This window comes from Pteropus alecto, unplaced genomic scaffold (genome assembly GCF_000325575.1).
Source record: "Pteropus alecto unplaced genomic scaffold, ASM32557v1 scaffold45, whole genome shotgun sequence".
Lineage (NCBI taxonomy): Eukaryota > Metazoa > Chordata > Mammalia > Chiroptera > Pteropodidae > Pteropus > Pteropus alecto.
In genome coordinates, this window is record NW_006442491.1 from 15,215,341 (window position 1) to 15,226,257 (window position 10,917).

Consider the following 10,917-nt stretch of genomic DNA (forward strand, 5'->3'; position numbering starts at 1 on the left):
ATCATTGACCTGCTAGAGGAAGGAGATGTGTTCTGCGCATTCCAAAGAGGACTCGATCCATTTTTTTAGAGCCAGGTAGTTAAGTTTGACTGGCAGCATCTTTTATTCTGTTGATATGGTATTCAAGGCTCTGTATTTCAAATCCGGAGTGTACTAAAAATCTTTTGTTGGCTGACTCAGGATCCTTACATAGGGTACTGATTCTCTGGGGAAATGTGTTTTTTCCTGAACAGCTGGTTCATTAAGGAGCTTATAGCCCAGACTATCAGAATTTGGGGCAGTGCCTATAGTTCAGAATTGTTGGTTGATCTGAAGAGGGAATGAAGATGTCTGTTATGGTAAAATACACATTGTGTGTGGCCGTATCCTGGTCTCACGCCAAGATCAACCATAGTCAGCCACATTGTCAACCCTGGTTAAATCAAGTTGTTGGATATTTTAATTCTAACCTGTAATCCCATGGGCAGTCAGAATGAACAGTTCTCACTGTAAAGCAGTGGCTTACAGTATGTGGCAAATGATGGTTTCTTCTCTTTCACACATGGGGGAGTGGAACAAGCGAGCATGAGAAGTTAGAGGGACCTGCACAGCTTTATGACCTTGGACAGATGACCTCTCCCGCTCTGTTTCCTTTTGTGAAAATGAGAGGAGACTCTTCCTAAAGTATCCTGTGGATGACATTTTGCCATTATTTTAATGGACCTATTGTGATTTTACAGATTATTATAAACATCCTAAAATACGTTTGGGAAGTTAGAGAATATCAGTAATATGAAAAGTGTTGTAGTTTTGCTAAATGCTAACACCGACCCTCATCACAGGCTGTGGATGGTCATTTTAACAGGCTTGTGTTGTTTGCTTCCTGGTCACAACAGGATCCAGTAAACCAATAAAGCAGTTGGAGCAGAGGGAACGTTAGGGTGGGGCAGAGCAGGAGCGAAGTGCTAATGTAGCCGAGAGTGGGGTTTATTCCCAGTATCTCAGCCATAGGATCGCCGATGGCCTGTGCATTTCTGATTTTTGGGGGTGGTTTTAGGGCAGTTCAGCACTCATTCCCTTAGGCTTAGAGCAGCAGCAGAAAAAGCTTTTCATGGTCAGCTTTCACAATTTCTAAGATTTTCAGACTTTTCCGACTCAGAGTGGTTTATTGGTGCTGTGTGTAAGTTCTGTACACTTCTTTGTGTATTTGCCTACCACCTGCCACACACCCGATACTGTATCACACTGGATACAGCAGCTGCCTGGGACGTAAAGATCAACCACGGTCCATGCTTGTGTGGATGGGTCCTTTATTTTGAGGAAGTTAAGACAACTGCAGGTCTAGAGCAGAGAAAGGAAGAAAGTGTAAGCATCCCAATTTGGCTGTGGCCAAGCCATCCCTCCTCCTCCCTCCTCATTTCACACAGGCACCCTGGAGAAGAGGGGCATGCTGTTTCTGGACATCTGTTTCATGCCATAAAAATAACCAGAATCGATAGGGAAACCAGGAAGGGAACACAGACATGTGCCTCTGCAGACCTGAGCACGAGCTCAGACTGCCAGCTGACATAAGATGTCACTATGTCACAAACGCCCCTTCGGGGGCATGTTTCCCACGGGCTGGGCTGAGGCCACACAAATGCGTCTGGTCCAGTGCAGGCCGCAGACCCTCCTTCCTTCACTGCACTTCTCCCCTGGCACGAGAGTAATAGCTCCTTTCCTTCGGGGACCGTGACTGCTTTTGAAATGGAGGTTGTGGGTCTCAGCCCCACTCGTGTGACTTCCATGGCTTTAGTGCTTCCCTGAGCCTCTGCCTGCAGGGGAGTGGGTGTTTTCTGCCATACCTGCTTCTTTCACCTTCTCCTTCTCTCACCTTTTTCTCCTTCCTCCTCCCCTTTGACCTTGCTCTCCTGTCCTCACTTTCAACCAAGTCTTCACTGAGTTCCCTTGAATGAGGTTTCAGCAATCTGTGGTTCTGTTTGATTAGTGATGTCAGCCCCACCCACCACCGCTTGGGTCTGTTCCAGGAATTAGTATAAAGCCTTGGAAACCCTGATCTGGGCAGGGGTGCTAGCCCGCAGCAGTCTCCTCTCAGCTGCAGGGAGGACTCGGCGGATGCATCACCTTGGCTGCCTTTGCCTTTCCCAACAGAGACTAAGTCTTGGTAACAGCTCCCAGTTTCCCAGAGTCCCCGCCCCTGACCCCAGGTGTCATTGCAGAGCTGGGGGGTGAAGGAGGGCCCTCCAGGATCCTGCCCTTCACCTGCCATGCTGACCTTCCCTGAGGCGTGGTAGGTGCTGTGTTTGGGGGGCCACCTACAGCCTTTTGCTCCAGGAGCCTTTTGGAGGCATCACTGTGAGCGCTTAAGCAAACGAAAAGACTGCAGGTAGGGTGGCCTCTCCCAGGGGAGCGTCTCCTGGCCATCACAGGCCTGTTATAGACACACACAACCTTCCTTTGCTGAGAAAAGGTAAAGTTTTCAGCAAAAGGGTCATTGTAGCCAGTGCAGCAGCCTGGCGTGTAACTGAGTTGTCCACCCTGAGGAGAGAGCTCCCGTCTTCCATCTCCTTGGGCTCTGGGGGCCTGGTACACACTGCGTGCTCGCTGAGTACAATGATACCTCAAAGTCTCAAGTCTGGTGCTTTGAACTCTAGTTAGCTATTGATAAAACTTAGCAGAATGGAAAAATGCAATACTTAGATTGAGTTGGCGGAGACTGGAGTTTAACCCCAAATTCTTTTTCCTGTATATAAGTGTAGGTTACATGCATTTAAAAATATTTTATTATTAGTTTCAAGTATACAGTACATTGGTTAGACTTTCATGCATTATTTTGAACTTTAAAGTTGCAGATAGCGTGCCGGCTCACCCCTGCATACTGTCCTGGGAATGAGGGTCTCCTGTATAACCATTTACCACAACAGCCGTTCTATCATGTCATCTAATGTGCAGGCTATATTTAATTTCCCAAGTTGTCCCTAAAATATTTTTTACGACTTTTCCCTCCACTTCCTTGAACCAGGGTCCAGTCAAGTTCATGTGGTGCATTTGTTTTTGCGTCTCTCTAGTCTCAACAATAAACAATTCCCACCTTTTTCCTCCATATTACCACCCTTTTAAGGAGTCTAGGCCAGTTGTCTTGTCAAGTGTCCTGTGGTCTGAATTTGTCCAATTGTGTCCTTGTGGTGGCATTTGATTTGTTCCACAATCCCCCTTATTTGTTGGAAACTGGAAGATGGGGCTAGAGGCATAGTTGATGCAGGGTGAACATTTTTGCCAAAATTATTGTATAAGTGACTTCACATTCTGTGATGTCATGCAGGCACACAGTAACAAGTTGTGGGTTTTTCCCACCAAATTAAAAAATTACTGTTCATTCGACTCATAATTTTTTATGTAGTATGTTAAAGAAATGGGGCCGGTGAGAACCTGGAGGTAATGACCTTGGAGGAGGGAGCTTTGCCTTGCTCCCCTAACCAACTGCGTTGGGAAGCTCTGACCTTAAAGATGGCATTGCTATCGTTCTACCATTTTCATGTGACTTCGGTCAAACTGTCTGATCTCTCAAAGTCCCCTTCCTTCATCTGTAAATGGTAGTAATAATAAAATTGTTAGCGTCAAATGAGATAATGCTTAGCACCTGTCCACACTTGCCTTTTGACTCTTATTTTAGTGAACCTTCCGGAAGGAAGGAGGCAGGCAGGCAGGCACGCACAGGGGAGCCAGAGGCGGGTTCAGTGGGCTAGGGCTGGGATGCCCGTTGGAGCAGCATGTCCTGGGCGGTTGGGTGTGTTCCGTGGCCACACTGCCGTCACTTTTGTTCCTTCAACTTTAGCTTTTCTGGGTGATCTCCCCCTTCAGCTAACACACTGTTTCTCTGTTAATATTTCTGATGCTCCTGGGAACTAGGAGACCGACAGGGTCCTCTTAGTATCTGTGGGGTTAATGAATGTAGTTCTCCATAGTCTTTCTTTTTTTCCCTTTGACCGTCACATCCCACTTGCCTGCACATTCCCACATGCTGTGAATTGCTCTTCCTCATAGCCGACTGCCTCTCCCCTTTTATCCTTCCTTTTCAGACAGGTGACTGTCGTGGCAAAAGCTGTGCAGGGTTAGAGCAGAATTACGTGGGCCTAGAGGACAGAGCTTCTCACCAAAACCAGGAAGGAAACTATTCTCTTTTTAAATTTTGTGTTTTTAATTAACTGTTTAACACAATGAGTATTTTAAGGAATTTGTTGTCCTCCCCCCATTTCCACTCCCAGAAAGATACTTACTTAATAGACATAATTTAAATCATATCTATTGAGGGGAAATTGACATACAATAACATATATGCCTTTTTACATGTACAGTTATGAAGTTTTACCTGTGTGTACAGTTATGTAACTGTAACCAAGAGAACATTGCCACATCCCAAGGAATTCCTTCATGCCTCTCTGACTGGCTAGATCTTTAAGTAATAAAAGCATTTTAGGCTAACAGCCCTTGACCTGAAATAGTTGATGCTATCGTGTTTGAAAAGGAAGTTATCAAAATCATAAACTAGCCCTGTGAAATTCCTGTGCTCTGTCTGGACAAAGCTGTCTGCTGTGGACTATAACGAGAGGGGAGAGGCACCAGTCAGCTGCTTCCCACCAAGGTTCTCCAGGAGTCTCTGTAATTGAAAGTGCTGACAAGATGGTTCATGTAATTTTTAGTATTTATCTGTAAAACCAGAATAACATGAACTTGAAGGTAAAGGTTACACTTGCCTTTAGTTCAGCTTTCTTTGCATCAACTTAAAATGGATTAGAGATCCAAATGCAGGAATCAACCCCTGTGAAGAGGAGTTTTATAATATCTAGACTGCATATGCATTTACCATTTGACCCGGTAACCCTGCTTCTAGATATTTGGCCTGAAGATACATGACCACCAATGCAAAATAATATATTGCTGTGTAATTTATAATGGCAAAATGTTAACAGCCTAGATCGCCATCTGTAAGAGACTGGCTGCTATGGAATATCACACAATGGAGTCCTATGCAGCCCTAAGAAAGAATGAGAAGAATTTCTCTGAACCGATATAGAGCGAGTTTCAGGATATATTGAAAAAGCAAGTTGAAAAAAGTATGTATGTGCATATGTATAGTTTTGGTAAGAAAAAATAACAAGGATAAGTGGGAAATTAAAAAAATGGTTAACTATAGTGGGTAAGTGGGAATGGGTTGGAGGGGATAGGGATGGGAGTGAGACTTTTCCTGTTATATCCTTTTATATGGTTTGATTTCTAACCTGTAAATGTTCGACATATTCAGAACATTGTCTGAAAGAATGAAGAAAAGCAAACCCAAAAATCGAATATGAACAGAAGCAAGTGAACCTAATTATATGTCAAATTGCTAAACACAGAGAGGAAAAGAATTAATTCACAGACTTTAGAACATAGTATTTTGCACACCTGGAATGGGATATCTTCTAAGGACAAAAAAGAAAAAAAAAATTGAAATCTTATACTTTGTAGTCTTGTTAGTAGTAATATTGGTATAATTCTGGAGCTGTGTTATGATATTTATCATAGGATAGAACAAATGAATAAGTACGTTGATGGTGTGAGAAATCAGGATGGTCAGTGTAGGAGGAGATACGAATATGGAAAGAAGGTAATCCAGTGGTATTGGATTGAACTGGAGGTATCGTTACAACCCCATGAGTCAAAAGAAATTGTATCTCTATTCACTAAAAGACACCTAGGAACAGTGAGCCCACCTAGTGCTCAGATTTGGTTTCTAAATACCGTTTTCTATCAAAATGAACCAGGGTTCCTTAGAGAAGTGGTTGACTCCAGGGCTACAGCTGAGAAAAGTACAAGTTGACCCGGGAACATCTTGTGCCAGAAAGCAAGGAACTGCTCAAAAAGAGGGGGTGTGAAGGGAGTTAAGTCAAAAAGAATGGGAACCTGCTCAACTGGCTGCTTTGGGCAAGTTGGGACAATTTAATTATTGAAAAGAATAGTCATGGAAGTGAATATAGAACTAAATAAGAAGGAATTCATGCACCTATAGTGAATTTCCAAGAAGAAAAAGAGAGTGATACAGTTGGGACAAAAAGGAAAGCTGTTTTTTACAAAAGGACACTAATAGATATGGATAGAATAATAAAATTGGAAACTCAAAATTTTAAGCCCAGTATGTAAGAATGTTAATAAGCTAGTGGTAATATAATAATTGCACAGTCTAAGAATTACCCTAGAGATTATAAATTACAAAAAGGAAAAGGTACTTTTAAAATGGGAAGTTCCAGCAGTCACTACCCAAACCCAGAATTCCCACTTTGTTGGACAATCTGAGGTGACAGGCCTCCTGATGTCATGCTATAAGAAGCACACACCACCCCAGCAGTCTCCTTGCCAAAAGTGTCTAGCCTGGTTCTAAACATGACACGTGATAACCAGACGCAATATAGGGACTCTGATTAGATTGGAGGAGTGGGGCAGTTATAAGCACTTTTATAAACAAATTTAAATTTGGCCATAATATTAGGTTACATTATTAAATCAGTGTCACATTTCTTGGGTGTGATAAGAGGGAGGCAATGATGGAACAGAAAATGCTTATTCTCGAGGGATGGCTGCTAAAATGATTGGGTAAAGTGTACCACCTCTGCAAGCTGCTTTCCAACAGTTCAGCTGGCAGATTGGTATATACATACAATAAACAATTGAAAAATATTATCAGTCAAGAAAAGAGTTTTAACAAATTATGTTTTGCTTTTCTTTAAAGGCACTTAGGACACACACTCCTGATGGCAAATTCAAAAATGAAACTACAGCTCATCAGAGCCAGGCTTGCTTTACATTTCTTAGAGATTGTTTTAAAATTGTGCTGCAGTTTAGACTCAAGTACAGGTTTATTTGGCAGTGAAGGGTTCTGTACCAGCTTGATTGCTTTCTTTAGGTTAAGGAAGCCAGGCACCGAGTTCGCACTCTATCTTGATGAATTATGTTTTTGTTCATCGTCTTTAAATGGTTTGGTTCTGGATAGATAGATATATTTCACACTTATGCTGCTGCTCCTAGGACTGTCGCCTCTTAAACTTTTTAAGACCTTTCCCCTGATGGCACCAGAGGAGGATTGCAAGCCCCTGGGGTCTGTCGGTATTACCTGGTTTTGTCTTGAAAATTCATATACCTTTTACTCTCTATTCTCTACCCAGTGCTTTTAATCTAAAAGTCCTCTCCCACATTTGTAGTTAAAATGAACATGGCAGAAAGACCTTAACCTCTTATTTCTAGTTCGATAAAATTTCAAATAATATTATTTGTAAACAGCGCCTTCAGTTTATTTATTCATTATTTATTAAGCAAAAGTTGGTGCCGGGGAGACAGTGATGGGTGAAACGGTCCCAGTTCCTGCTGTCAGGGCGATTCCAACCAATGGGGAGCCGAACAGGTCTGCACGCAGACCGCCTCAGTGCCCTGAAGGGAGGGGACAGAGGCCGAGATGCATGTGGAGAGGACCCTGGGATGGCAGGCTGTTTGAGCCAACACCACAGGATTAGTGGAGTCAGCCAAACAAAGACTGTAAACTGAGCTGGGCCACCGCCTGCCTGTCAGAAGGCCTTCAGGATCCTTCAGTAGTTTCCTCCTTGCCTGCAGGAAGAATGCAGGGTCTGCCAGAGGTCCCCTCTGATCATTGCCACATTAGTCCCTGTGCTCCCACCCACAGTAAAGTCTCTGCAGTTCTCTAGGATTCCTGGGGTCTGTGACCCTTGTGTTGCACATACTCTTCTCTTGGCCTGAACTGCTCATAATCCCTTGCCTATGTGATGATATGCTTCTCGTCCTTATGCTTAATTGATTCTCCTACAGACTCCACAGCACCTTGCACCGTCCACATCCCTGCACTTTATGTGTGGCTGTGATTAGTCTCCTTCACATGACAGAAACCCTTCAAGGGGCCAGGGCTTGTTTTTCCATCATTGTACCTGCCTATAATTGTACCTCTGTCAAGCAGATGTTTCTCAAGTGACCAGAATGATAAATCCCTTCATGGGATTGTCAGTCTTTGTGGTGCCTGGTGCCTCAGCTTCACCCAGAAGTCATTGTTCAAAAATCCAGATTCAAGGACCCCACTTGCAACTTTGACTAACCAAGATTGGGTAAATGCAGAAATCTCCATTTTTAATTAGTGACTCCAAGGAATCATGAAGCAGCTTCTGGCGACTTGGTGGGTGGCTTGTAGAAATTATGGTCACACACTCCTAAGTAGTAGGGGAACACATTACAAATCCTAAGAAGTAGACCCTGGAATATTTCCTGGAGAAGGTGGTATTTGCTCTGTGCCTTGAATGATAAATGAAAATTGAATATTAGAACTGAGTTGATGACAGAAGGGATGAGCAAAGGCCCAGAGGCAAGAACCCGGACTGTTTTGCTTGGAGTGCAGGTGTGTGAAGGGGCCAGTAAGAGGCGAGGCCAGGGAAGAGATTGGGGTCACTTGGTTACTGAGGAGGAAATGAGGCACCTCCAGCAGGGTTGAACAAATTAAGAACTTGTCTGGGGATGATTGGGTTCTTCTGCTGTCCTGAGGCTAGAACCTGACATGGGAATGCATCACGACAAAGGCTCAGAATTTTTCTTACATCTGGTGATGGCTAATAATTTTAAAAACTTCCATCTGCAAAAATTCACCATCTCTTCACATATTTAAGATATACTTTCCTTGTACACAGTGTTGGCAAACTTTTTCTGTAAAGAGACAAGCAGTAAATATTTTAGGCTCTGTGGTCTGTTGTGACTGCTTGACTGTCCCATAGCAGCATAAAAGCAGCTGTAGATACCTCGTAAATAAACGAGGTGGCTGTGTCCCAGTAAAACTTGACTCACAAAAACAGATTGTTCACCAGATTTGGCTCACAGGCCAGTTCACCAAACCCTGGTGTAAAGAAGGGCACAATATTTGTTTCCTTTCCAGTTGTCAGTACAGAATAAAAGAGCAGGTAGTTTTGTCTGTCTGAGGGCTCCGGGGAGATGAGGTTGGTGCTCTTGTGAGTGAGATGTAGAGGAAAGAGCCCTAAGATTGACCAGCTTCATGCTGGGAAGTGCCTGAAAAAGCTACTTTATCAGATGAGAATATCAAGTGCTGTATCATGCTCAGTCTTTCTTTTGGAAAATTGGCTTTGTTGCTTGTGATTTAAGAAGCTTTTATTTAATAGAGTCATTTGTTCTTGTGGCAACTTTCCCTAAGAATATTTCACTCAAGCCATTGATTTATGCTGCCAGTAAAGGAGACCACACTTAACTTCTGGGGTACTGACTGCTGTTTACTGTAAAGCGGCCACTTGTCCTTCAGCCACTACTGCTGGTGGCAGGCAGTGTGCGTGTCTGAACAATGAAAGTGTAAGCTGGCGAGCGCAGCCTTCCACATCTCGGGAGACCTTGTTTAGGGCAGCACATGTGGAGATTTCCTGTGATCACCCACTTTAAAAGGAAGCAGGGTCCTGGTTGCTTGAAAGTGAGCTTCTTTTTATCAGATCTCTCAAGGCCCTTGGCCATGGTGAAGCCATAAACTGCTTGCCCCAAAAGGTGCCCGGGCAGTGGTCAGGTTCACACCAAGGTTGAGAATAGTCAGTGCCACCAGGAGTGGCACCCAGAGCCAGTCTTCACTCTCTCATATCAAAGGTATCACCAATGCAGCGTTGATTGCAATGTCCCCAAGGACGAGCTCTCTAAGTGAAATCCATATTACATTGCCCTAGGATGCACTGCCTGAAATCTGAAACAACAGTAAAACACATGCTGTTTGGACCATTTGAGATTGCATCCATTCCTAACTAGATGCTGACCTCCCTTTACCTTTTCTGTCCATTTCTGAAAAATCGTGCTTAAGGAGCTTGTGTAAATGAAACTGTTTTCCCTTTTGATATACATTCCCACTTCAGGTGACCTTCGCCTGCACTTTTGATGGTACTATACCTTGGGTCCCTCCGACAGGTAATTATAAATGGATGGTTGGTGGAGGGCATGCCCATATGAGTGGCTGCCAGCAGTGCATCTGGTCAGTACTGTGCAGCCTGCCTCTGTGTCTTAAAGCCATCAGCCTGCTTATTCTCAGTTGATGTCATTGCATGATAAAAAATGGGCAGGAGAACAAGAGAATCTTGGTTCTCATCTGGCTCAGAATGGTGTGTGCTGACTCTAGGCTCGTAAAGCAGCAGCTGCTTGCCCTTCAGCCAACGCCATTCTGTTTCTCAGAACAGTTCCTGTTTCAGTCAGGGCAGGACAAGCTGTCAGCTCAGGGGAAGCAAGCTGGGTTGCCCTCCCGCTGGCCAGGACACCGATAACAAGGCTGCTTGGTGGTATTTAAGAAGGATCTGGATGTCTGGGAGCTCCTAGCTCTGCAAACAGAGGCCAGTTTTATATTTTACCCTGAAAATAATGTTAAAAGTTAAGATCAAGTTCTCAGCCCATAAAGCCATCTTAATACAACTGTAGCTGAAATGCTTTACATATCCAATAAAAATGGCAAAATCTTTTGAATTTAAGTAGTTCAAGTGTTCAAGTTAATATGATGTATTTATAATATAATTGATGGCATCTTAGTGTTTCCACGTTTACTTTAAGGATTGTGGGCAGGAGATCTTAAGGAGAGTCTAAACTTCCTAGGTTCTTTAAAAATAAGGTTTAGAACACTTTTCGAGTCTTTCTTATGATTCAGAGGAATATTATATCTACTGTTGATTTGTAACTTACAGCTTTCCTTTTCCTCAATAGATCTAGATCACTAATGTGATCTTAATGCTTATCTTCTATGATTTAGGGCAGTTTTTAACTTATAAAATGGAACAATAGAGGAAGATAAAAATGTTTTCTGTAATAACCGATAAAAATTTGAAAGGGAGGATGAGGTGGAGGGTGGTGAAATAGAAGACGTACACTGATGTTTAATGAGGA

At 43.3% G+C, this 10,917-nt stretch overlaps 1 protein-coding gene across 1 annotated transcript in view; it reads left to right on the plus strand.

Annotated features, from left to right (window-relative positions):
- Positions 1-10,917, plus strand: part of SLC23A2 (solute carrier family 23 member 2) — a 97,237-nt gene that overhangs the window by 52,688 nt on the left and 33,632 nt on the right. The window lies entirely within an intron of this gene.